The sequence below is a fragment of the Schistocerca gregaria genome, chromosome 5, assembly GCF_023897955.1.
Source record: "Schistocerca gregaria isolate iqSchGreg1 chromosome 5, iqSchGreg1.2, whole genome shotgun sequence".
Taxonomy (NCBI): domain Eukaryota; kingdom Metazoa; phylum Arthropoda; class Insecta; order Orthoptera; family Acrididae; genus Schistocerca; species Schistocerca gregaria.
In genome coordinates, this window is record NC_064924.1 from 346,846,199 (window position 1) to 346,858,507 (window position 12,309).

Below are 12,309 nucleotides of genomic sequence, written 5' to 3' on the forward strand. Positions count from 1 at the left end.
AATTAACTTGATCCCAATGTAAAAACTAAACTAAACTCTATCCGAAAAACCCTTAGAAGGCCAAACGTCACCAGCCGACCGCCGCATCATCCTCAGCCCACTGATGTCACTGCATGTGAATATGGAGGGGCATGTGGGCAGCACACCGCTCTGCAGTTTACGAGACCGGAGCCACTACTTCTCAATCAAGTAGCTCCTCAGTTCGCCTCACAAGGGCTGAGTGCACCCCGCTTGCCAACAGCGCTCGGCAGATCGGATGGTCACCCATCAAAGTGCTAGCCCAGCCCGACAGCGCTTAACTTCGGTGATCTGACGGGAACCGGTGTTACCACTGCGGCAAGGCCGTTGGCTTGATCTCAACATAGGTCATTCAACTGCACTGCCCTCTTACACCATTTATTAAATATTTGCATGTATTTCTGGTGTAGCTTTTATGTGATGCCATCTTCTGCACACACGTTGCAAGGCAATCCATTTTGTCTAGTAATGATTGAAAATAGTGGAGATCATGAAGTAATTCGGATTTCACCGTTTCCCCCATTAACAGTGAAAATACCCCTTTCCCTTACAGCAAATTTTCAGTTGTGGAGATAAGTTTGGTCGTAGGCTGCAGAGTCCGGCACTGTTGTGGTTGACTTTCTGCAGTGTGTCTTCATGTTCCACGAAATAACTTGCACAGCGCATAGCATTGCCTTATTTATTATACCGTAATAGTTCTTGTAGAATTAGTCATTTACGACTATGTCATTATTGAAATAAAATGTAGAAGTATTATCAGCAATTAGCCATTTTCATATGTAAGAACAGTTATCACAAACTGTTTCCAAGATTCCTATTGCACAGTATTCAAATGTAACTTGGTAACAATTACACTCTTCTGACTGTCTTACAACACCCTTTACCGCAACAGCTACAGAAACTACAAGAGCCTCAGTAAGATGTTGAAAGATATCAATAGATAACTGAAGTCATGCACTCTGCAGTGGTTTCAACAGACATTGAAGTGTGCACTGGATCGTGCACGAGGAGTCACAAAAAATTTGATGATCGCGATACTCTCACATTGAAGTATGCTTCAGGATACGTGAGGAACAGAAAAGTGCGTTTGATGCCTTAATTCTCCTCCTATCTGCAGACATTCCCAGACATTTGTCAAGTCTTATGGTACACAAATCAGTAAAAAGCTTCTTTTATATCGATTCCTAGTATTCTCTTGACTATATGTTTCTCCCCCTGACGTATATTTACAATATTTTTTGCAGACAGTTTCTTCTCGCCACACAAGCCGACATTTGTCTCTCAAAGAAGCACAAAAGCATGCCCACAGAGGGCAGAGGAGACAGCCGAACTGAATAATTGTATTAATGTTCCGCAAGCATATCAGTGTAGAGGAGGTAAACTAGAGAACTTAGAAGGTAAAGAGTGCGCCATATCAATATAAATTCCATTTTCAAAAGGTGCCGACATCTTGTATCTTCCTCATACGTCATACTTGAAAACGATGCACATCATCAACTGAATGATAGTGATGAGTAAGTGCGTGTACTATAGAAGAGATATATTGGAACTAAACAACAAGAGATTCAGATGCTGTGGATCTTCCGTCTGAATGATTTCAGTGAAGTGTCTAGTCACTTAAGTTAGACTAATATTTCGCTTGCTACTGTGTTCCCGAATTCTAAAATACACTTCAATTTGGGTGTGGGTCTCTGTAAGACAAGTAAGTTGCAGTGGATGCATTCAACACCAGCATAGAAATTGCCTTGTTAGAGTACCACTGTGCCCTACGCCTGTGACGAGAAATTTCCGATGTGTCTAGTATCTTACTACATTCTGTATGAATATTTCCCATGCAAGAATTTCACTGGTAATTTAGTTTTAATCTGTTAAAAAGAACAGCTGTAAAAAGAGCAGCTTTACGTACCCTGCCTGTGCACACACCCACATATTCTACAAGCCACGGGTCCAATTGATTTTTCCACATGCTTAGAACGCTCAGTTGTGTTATTCGTTATCTACCCTAATTACTGTACCTGATGTGAGATCAGCAATAGCATTCATATGAAATGATGGTTTTCCTGCCACTCAAGGAGCTTGGTACGGCTACTCATGAACTAAAGAAAGAAGGCAGATTAGAGTTTAACACTGACATCGACGTCATCAGAGATGGAGACCAAGTTCGGATTGTTGAGAGGATGGGGAAGGAAACTGACTGTCTCACTTGAGGCTCACTGAACCAGTTTAACATGGAGTTTGAAGCATGGCACAGACTGGTAATTTTTTACATTTAGAAACCTAATGGCTGTCCACACTTTCAGCGAAACTTTTTATGAACAATAAGAAATACGTATTAACGTAATAATCTGCCGCAGACAGCAGGCCTATTGCACTGATTCCGCCCCGTTTGTACTGTTTAGATGGCAGTAGAAGTTCAGTTTCCCTCGGAACATAGCCTTTGCTCTGACGTTGGGAAAAATTTCTGGCTATTTGTGTTTAAAGTTTCAGTACAGCCATTGACAAGCATTAAATCACTGAGTTCATGTTTTGAAGAGCTGTCGAATGTTATTAAAAATTTGCAGTGCTTCATTAAAAAATAGTTGTTTATATTTTTTGGAGGTATGAAAGGTGCAAACATTAATTGTGCATGAAAATCTTCAGTAATTTGTGTCCTTTCAACTGTCGATGATATCGATGCGGTTTTTGACCTCAGGACAATTAAAAGCCGACCCCTGTGACTGAGCGGTTCTAGGCGCTGCAGTCCGGAACCGCGCTGCTGCTATGGTCACAGGTTCGAGTTCTGCCTCGGGCATGGATGTGTGCAATGTCCTTAGGTTAGTTAGGTTTAAGTAGTTCTAAGTCTAGGGGAAAGATTACCTCAGATATTAAGTCCCATAGTTCTCAGAGCCATTTGAATCATTTGACAATTAAAATCCGATATGAATGATGCTTTTTATTCTGTTTTTGGTCTCAGGACAATTAAAAACAGATTTTTCCCATCCGATGTGATATGACCTTACCGCGGTGGATGGTCTTGCGTAACTAACAGTTTCACACCTGTACATTGAGTAGTACTTTTTGTTTAACGTCAAACTTACACCTTAGGCATTGCTGTAAGATTCATTTGTCATTTGTAGTGGACCACTGTTAAATTATTATGCTTACGGAGTCATCTATTACTACATTTCGTTACTATTTTTTTTCTGCCACACATTTTCTCCCTTCTCTACCGCGCGGGGTAGCCGCGTGGTCTATGGCGCCTTGTCACGGTTCACGAGGCTCGCCTGGTCGGAGTTTGAATCATTCCTCGGTCATGGGTGTGTGTGTTGTTCTTAGCATAAGTTAGCTTAAGTTAGTATAAAAAGTGTGTAAGTCTAGGAACAGATGACCTACCAGTTTGCCCACTTAGAAATTCACACACATTTGAACATTCGAATAGAACATTACCAATTACGACGAGAGGAGAGGGCGCTAGGGTATGATGTATAGGAACGGTACCGTCCTCTGTGAGGAAACCATGCATACTGTAACTGTGGCTGCATCCTGCAGCGCGTATTACACCGCAGTCTCTGTAACAAAGTGTGATCGAATAAATGGTCGCTGGCTTGGACACCATGCATTTCCGGACACAAGTTCATTAGACGATTCTTGTTATATCCTCTCATCGACTAATTCATAGAGCTCGTACACGATGGAAAAAAAATTACCCTGTATATACATATATTTTACATGCATTAAAAACATAAATACATTAAAGAATTTCGTACCTGTAAATACGCACGTATCAGAATTCAACGTTGGGTCAAAATTTCAAAGAAATTGGTCAAGAACTTTCGTAAACTGCCAATTTTGAACAACCAACGTTCATATTTTTCCAACGTTTCCCCTTTTATTGCATATATATTCATATATAGCTGATGGCGTTGCAGTAAATATACAAAAACACAAGTATTAGAATGCTACGTTGTGTCAAAATTTCAAAGCAATCCATGAACAACTTTCGGAGATTTGAATTTTGAAGAAACGAACACTTACAGTTGTATTTATAAAGTAACTGTAAATGTCCCTAATAGAAAATCTCTGAAATGTCGGAGTGAATGCCTCGAAGTTTTTACATAGCGTTGCAGTGGAATACGTGTGTTAAATATGTGTAATGCATATTTTTTTATAGATTTAGTAGGAGGGAAAGGTTATTACAAAAAATCTACCTAAACACATGCACGTATTCAAATGCAACGTTACGACAAAATTTCAAAGCAATCGTTCAAGAACTCTCGGAGATGCAGGATTTTGAACAAACGAACATTTACATTTTTTACTTCTGTAGATTAAAGTACCATTGTTAAACAAACATTTTGCGGTGTGCAATATGAGATGACACGATTTCATTTAATTTCCCAGCATTGCAGACGTATTTCGCAAAAAAGAAATTCAGAATCGATTTCAGTAAGTACGACAGAAAACTGTAAGTTATGGAACCTATCAAGAATATAACAGACTGCTTTGTATTGACATGTCGTCATGATAAACCTAAACGTTGTTAGTCATTGGAAAGTGAATTACGAAATTTGGCAGACGAAAATTCAGACCGAGTGCTAGCCTTCTGTCAGAGTTCCTGCTTAACGAGTGGTTTAACGTATTTTACAACATTTTAATATCCGCTGGTGAGGATAAAAGATCTGTGGATGCGAGTACGGGATTTGCGGATACGGGTAGCATTTCCCATATCGATGCAGCAGCTTACCGTTAGTTCCCCGGTGAACACCGTGTACAATGTCTGACAGGAGACTGAGAATACCAGTGAACAATGAGAAATATCACCGTTGTAGAAGTTTGTCCCCAGAGTGGTTATTTGCGAGACAGAGGCAAGCGCCGCCGTCCTCAGGTGCGCCCCCCGCCCGGCAGCGGCCCGGCTGCAGGCTGCGAGTTGCCGCGCTGATCCCGGCCTCTCCCGCGCCGCTAAGCCCCGCTATCGGAATTAAAAGCCGGGCAGATGTCTTCTCGAGCTATCGCCGGAATGTAAAGCGCGCTGGCCCGCCTGCAGTCGAGAGATACAACTTCCAGAGTTGCCCGGCCCCCGGCGCATTAATTCCCTCCTGAAGGCGGGAGGCCTCGTATTGGCAGAGGAGCTGCCGCCTCCAGATAAGTCGCGGTATTCCAATCACGCCCGCCGCCGCCGCCTATAACTTCAGATTAAACTCTGAGCAAATACTGCGTCGCCGGAGACGGCTCTGTATCTCTACCTCGTGTATATTTATTCAGACGGCAGCAAATTTTATACGAAAGGATAACTTCGATAAGCAGTAAAGCACTTGAAACCTAGTTTCCCTCTCGTATCAAGCGGGCGGTATTATTTATAGTACACCGATTATTATCGACGTACTTTCATACCAAAGATCATACTGATACAAACAAGTCGAATTTTCCAAGTAAAATAAGTAGGCACAGGTAACTGGTTCAAAGAGCATTATGATTAGATTTTAGTATTTACTAGTTGATTACAGAAACACATTCTATAAACGCTTTAGAAAGCGTAGGTACCATTATTGTAACTGTAAATGTTGCAGTCTTATCCGAAGGTTTGTATTTCTACATAACATGGAGTAAGCCTAGACTGAATGTAATAAGAACTCAGATTACCCAGTCAATATAGTCTCCACTACTAAATAAAGAAAATAAAGGTTGTTGTTTAATGTTGTTTGCAAAATTCTTGGAAGTTCTTATGTTCATAAGAAAACAGAACACATTGAACGACTAGAGACAGAACTCTCATATTCACAGGTTATTTACATTAGTATGTTCTGCAGAAATGATTAGCGTTTCAGTCACTTCACTTCAACACGTGTCCTGATGCCTAGTAGGCACAGAGCCCGACATGGGTCCTGATAACTTGTTCCATGCGTGGTGGCATCGACGCGGATAAGCTGCGAATGGCGTCGAGTGGTTTAGCAATCCACGCTGAATTCAACTGGTTCCAAAGTTAATCTGTGATGGTTGGCACTGGCTAACATTGTCGACTGGCGACAAGTGTGATGAGCGGGCGGGTCAGGGCAAAAGACTGACATCCTGTAACACCAAGAAGGCACGTGGTCGTGCATTGTCTTGCTGAAAAATGGCGTCTGGTGTGCTGTGCAAAAACGGTGTGGCTACAGGACGCAGAAGTCATTCATGTAGGTCACACTGGCCACAGTGCCCACGAAACGCACCAACTGTGATTTTTTGTTGCACCCAATAGCACGTCACACCGCAACGCCACGAGTTGACTCTGTCTTGTGCGAATGCAGTGACTGATAACGCTCCCCCTGTCTGAGGCAAACCAAAATGTGGTCGTTATTTTCAAACAAACAGAACCTGTTTTCGTCCGAAAACACTACCTGACATCATTCCTGTCCCCAGTAACGTCGTTCCATGCGCCGTTGCCTTCTAGCATGTTCCTGCACATTCGTCAAAGGTGGGCGGAGAAGTGGACGACGCGCACCTAATCCACGGCGCAAAGAACGGCGATGAGCTGTCACCCTTGACAGTGCACGATATGTTTAAGTATTCGACTGTTGCGCCAGAGCCAAGAAGGCCGCAGATCTGTTCTGAAATGCCGTTCGCATGACGCGTCGATCTCATCGCGGAGTGGTCTGGATGGTACGACTTAACCCATGTCATCGTGTTCTACGGCCTTCCGGAACAATTCTGTTCACATCCGTTGCACTGCCGAAACACTTCGTCCCACATGATCAGCAGTTTCAATATTCTCTCGTGCCCTCTTTCAAACTCACTGACATGACAGTACGGTTTGCTCATACGTCTGCGAGGCATCATGCACGTCTGCTCACGTCACATTGATCCATTATCTTCTGTTTACAGCGACAACAATAGCCGCAGGCACATTTTACCGGTCGGTGGCGTTGCGCAACGTAATCGATGTTAAACTTGACGTGGTTAATCATTTGTGCAGAACATGTTAATGTACGTGTCCTGTGAATATGAACGTCCTATGTCTAGTCGTTCAAAGTGTTCTGCTTTACTGAACATGTGTGTGTGTGTGTGTGTGTGTGTGTGTGTGTGTGTGTGTGTATATGAAAAATTCTTGACAAATTAACTTCAAAATTTTACACGATGCTCTAATCAACAGTTGTATGGACGTAATCGTCAGAAAAGTGACGTTCTAACGCACCTCCACCCCCATATTCTTCTCTCATTAGTCAGGATTTCTAGTATGTTGTTCGTGGCACTCCTCCTACCACTGTATAAAAATTTCTGACTACACGAATTATTCCCGATATTCGACCTATTTTGATCCTAGTGACTGAACTATTACGCCACCAGCATAGTAGGCTATTTCGGTACATAATTAATTTAAACGTGCCCGTCATGGTAATGAAACAAAAACGACTTTTGTAAACTTTACGCTAGGATTAATTATACTGACAATTCGATCCAAACTGAACTCTTACAAGCACAGTAATTCTGTAATCAGTAGGCATGACAAATAGAAAGACGTAAATGTTTATTTTATGCTGTTTAAATTCACAAAATTTTTAGATAAAATTTACAATTTATAAGTCCTTGTCCAAGCCGGTGGCGTAATAAGGCTATTCACGGCACACCAAAAAACGTTGTATGTGGGAAATAACTAGTGCAGTCACAAACTAGGAGTTCTATGAACAATATATTACAAATCCTGACCATAGGGGCTGAGTGTGTGAGTGGAGGTGAATCTGCAGGTCATCTTCGTACGTTTTCTTTAATAACTTCGACCCTAGCTAAAAGGTATCCCAGTACAAAATTTATCTGCATTAAATCTCTTGCAAAAAGGTGCCGTTAATTTTTTTCTGTATGGCTAATAGGCTGCAGGTAGCGAGCGAGATAATATGAAAATCTCGCGAGTGGTTTTTGGAGGCCAGCTATAACATTTGTAAGTAGGCTGTTTAGGTTTTCTTATTGGTAACGCCACATAGCGCTCGGTATGAAAAAATCACTGGCTGTGCCGTGTGCAGTCTGTGTTTAGTCTGCATTGTTGTCTGCCATTGTAGTGTTGGGCAGCGGCAGCTGGATGCTAACAGCGCGTAGCGTTGCGCAGTTGGAGGTGAGCCGCCAGTAGTGGTGGACGTGGGGAGAGAGATGGCGGAGTTTTGAAATTTGTAAGAATTGGTGTCATGAACTGCTATATATATTATGACTAGTGAGGTAAATACATTGTTTGTTCTCTATTAAAATCTTTCATTTGCTAACTATGCCTATCAGTAGTTAGTGCCTTCAGTAGTTTGAATCTTTTATTTAGCTGGCAGTAGTGGCGCTCGCTGTATTGCAGTAGCTTAAGTAACGAAGATTTTTGTGAGGTAAGTGATTTGTGAAACGTATAGCTTAATGCTAGTCAGGGCCATTCTTTCGTAGGGACTTTTGGAAGTCAGATTCCGTTGCGCTAAAAACTATTGTGTGTCAGTTTAAGCACAGTCTTGTATAAATTGTTCTAAGGGAACTTTCCATATGTCGACCCTTAGCCGAGGATACCTCACTGGAATCTTCTGATTTTTTTTCTTGTAGTTTGTGTAGTTAGTGTAGCCTTTGTTTATTGCTAGCGCGTTATCACAGAGAGAATTTCCTTTGTAGTTGCAGTCTTTCATTGTTGTACAGTAAAAAAGGCGTGGCATGCCTGTAGATTTGCATCAAGTATTTCGCAGCTTCCCTTGCAATTAACTAGATATTATTTTCAGTGCTATGTTAATGTGTTCTCTTATTTTTGTTCTTCAAATTGTTTTTTTCTGTGTTGTCGTGTGAAAAATTGTGACAATAATGGCGTGTGAAAAACGTAACACTAGGCTCCAAAGTAAACTGAGAAATGACAGTGAAGACGAAAGCAGTGTGTTAGCGTCACCATGTAATGAATTCACTAACGTTCAAAGTAGTAATTCGGTAATAGCGCATAGGGAAATGGAGCGGGCTGCAAATAGTGGTGAAGGCAGTGAAACAATTAGTGAACAGGGAAGCATTATCGATCGATCGGTCGGCAACAGCTCGCCTCACGATTCCGAAATGACAGGGCACAATCTTGCAAATACTGTAGATTCAGATTTTGCGTCCTCAACGTTTTCTCAAATAAATCAGGACACATTTTCTGTTTTTCAAACTGCGAATATTGCCGGTTCAAATGCATTGCCGAATAGCACTAAGGAACATGTTTCAGACACCAGTGTATTGTTATTACAATTAATGCAACAAATGGGACAAAAGCTTCAAAAGTTAGACACAATGGAACAAAATCTTCAAAAGTTAGACACAATAGAACAAAATCTTCAAAAGTTAGACACAACGCTTGAACAAAATCAGAAACAAATGGGACAGAATCTTCAAAAGTTAGACACAATGGAGTTAGACACCACACTTGAACAAACACGTGAAGATTTAACTACTGAGTTACATAACATTGAATCGAAATGTCAAAAAATCTGTAATGACGTAAAAACACAAATTTGTGAGCATTTCCAACCCATTTTTTCGCGGCATGAAAATGCATTACAGAATCACGAAGCAGCCATAATAGAATTGCAAACTATTGTTCGTGAAAATCACGGCACCTTGCAAGCTAAAATGGACTCAGTTGCATCCACCGATTCGGTTACGCAACTTGCAAGAACTCAGGAAAACTTAAAGGACACAGTAGATTCGATTTCTACACAAATGGACACTCTGAAACTTGGTTCAGAAAAACACACTGAGGAAATGTGTTCACTATGGGAGAAAGTAGCCGAACTTTCAGATCAGTTCACTAATTTATCTACGAAGGTAGATGATAATCTGAATGACACAAAACCGGTAGTCTTTAATGACACAGAAGAGTACAAACGAATTAGGAAATTCAAACAAAGTCTGAATCAAATTAGTACGCAACACCAAAGAGAAATCCGGGATGTACAAGATCAGCTGTCACAGGTAATACAACAATTACGTATTTCAGAGGACACTCGCGCTCCAATACGGGAAGAGGGACATAGAAATACGGAACAGCCACAAAATAATAACACAGGGCACTTCGAAAATTATGAAAGAAATTGGCAAGGTGCACCGAATTTTGAGATGGAACTACCGACACGACGTAACAATGAACGATATGCTACCCGCCGACACGATGATTTTGACTATAAGCTGTTCATTACTACACGTAAATTCAAAACATTTAAGAATTCTGGCAACGACATTCATCCACAAGCGTGGCTCCATCAATTTTCTCATTGTTTTCCTCCCAACTGGTCACTAGAGCACAGATTAGAATTTATGTGTGGCTACTTAGAGAATGAACCAGCTGTAAGAATGCGATCGGTCATTCACGATTGCCACAGTGAAGGAGAATTTCACCATGCCTTCCTCTCAGCATATTGGTCCCAAGCCACACAAGACCGAGTAAAACATGGCATCATGATGATGAAACATTTCGAACAATCTGAATTTTCCAGTCTTGTCAAATATTTTGAAGACATGTTACATAAGAATCAGTATCCTTCAAACCCATACAGCCCCTCAGAACTCCTCCGCATTTGCTTAATCAAATTACCTGAACATTTACGACAGATTATTTTAGCCGGACGATGCAAAGACGACATTGAAGCTTTTCAGGGACTGTTACAAGAACTGGAAATTGACACTGACAATCGCGGAACGCGAAAACAGGAGCACAACAATTACAGGTCACACCTGTCACAATTCCGCGATGACAGAAATAATACACGACAAGGCTATTCGTACAACGTAAATCGTGACCAAAACAGACACCACCCGTATGACAACCACTGGCAGAGTAATAGTTACAGAGAAAGATCGTATTTCCGTAGTAATGAACATGACAGAGACAATCATAGAAACAGACAATATGGCAACCAGAACTATTATTATTATCACGGGAGACGGAATAACTTCAGACGTAACGGTCGAGCGCGCAGTTACGATTCAGGGAGAAATTCTCCACCACGTGGCCGACAAGAAAGAAACGATGGAATCTACCGACAAAATGACAGACCTGAATTGCATCAGAACTGGCGGGATTCCTACAGGACAGGGCCCTCTCGGCAAGGTGAATTGGTAGAAGTTAGGTCTCCTAATCCCAGTAACGAAGCGCCAACAAAGAGGTAACAGACAATGACTCGCACCGCAGGCAGCCACGTGCGCCCGCTGGCTCCGAGAAAAATAACATAGACGCTAACCTTGAGAAAAGTTTTAGCATTCTTTACCGACTTATACAACATGATAATTGCTTTGCAGTTTTGTGATATTAAAGATGACTTTGCATTTGGTTTCTTTGATAGCTACAAGATTATATCACGACGCTACTAATGTGTGACACAACTTACATTGTGCTTTTGCGGTGTATCTGTTTTATATCTGCACAGTTTTTCTGAATTTTTCTGGAAAGTTCCCTTAGAACAATTTATACAAGACTGTGCTTAAACTGACACACAATAGTTTTTAGCGCAACGCAATCTGACTTCCAAAAGTCCCTACGAAAGAATGGCCCTGACTAGCATTAAGCTATACGTTTCACATATCACTTACCTCACAAAAATCTTCGTTACTCAAGCTACTGCAATACAGCGAGCGCCACTACTGCCAGCTAAATAAAAGATTCAAACTACTGAAGGCACTAACTACTGATAGGCATAGTTAGCAAATGAAAGATTTTAATAGAGAACAAACAATGTATTTACCTCACTAGTCATAATATATATAGCAGTTCATGACACCAATTCTTACAAATTTCAAAACTCCGCCATCTCTCTCCCCACGTCCACCACTACTGGCGGCTCACCTCCAACTGCGCAACGCTACGCGCTGTTAGCATCCAGCTGCCCCTGCCCAACACTACAATGGCAGACAACAATGCAGACTAAACACAGACTGCACACGGCACAGCCAGTGATTTTTTCATACCGAGCGCTATGCAGTACCAAATGTTACACTGAAAACAAACCCTGTCCTTTCCTTTTGTGTTATCCTGCTATTTGTTTGTGTGCCCTTGTGTATTTGTTTTCTTCCTGTCTCTGTGTACTGTTTCATAGAATTTTTTCTCTTCTAATACTAAGCTACATTCACTATGATGAGGAATACTGTTATCCTCAAATATAATTTGCGTTAATAACATGTTATGTACTTCGTAAAGATGTTTACACATTATTTATTCTGTTTTGTTCTAATGCTCATGTGTGAGGTTGATGTTTCAAAAGTTATTCTGATCTTTTATGTATGTACTTATGTCATAATTTTTGTAACACTGATGTATTTGCTATTTCGATTCTTTTGTAAAGCCTGTACTACTACAAATGTTATGTG

At 41.2% G+C, this 12,309-nt stretch overlaps 1 pseudogene; it reads right to left on the reverse strand.

The window, feature by feature from the left end:
• Positions 1-232: 232 nt before the first annotated feature.
• On the reverse strand, positions 233-350 carry LOC126274336 (5S ribosomal RNA; annotated as a pseudogene).
• Between the last annotated feature and the right edge of the window lie 11,959 nt (positions 351-12,309).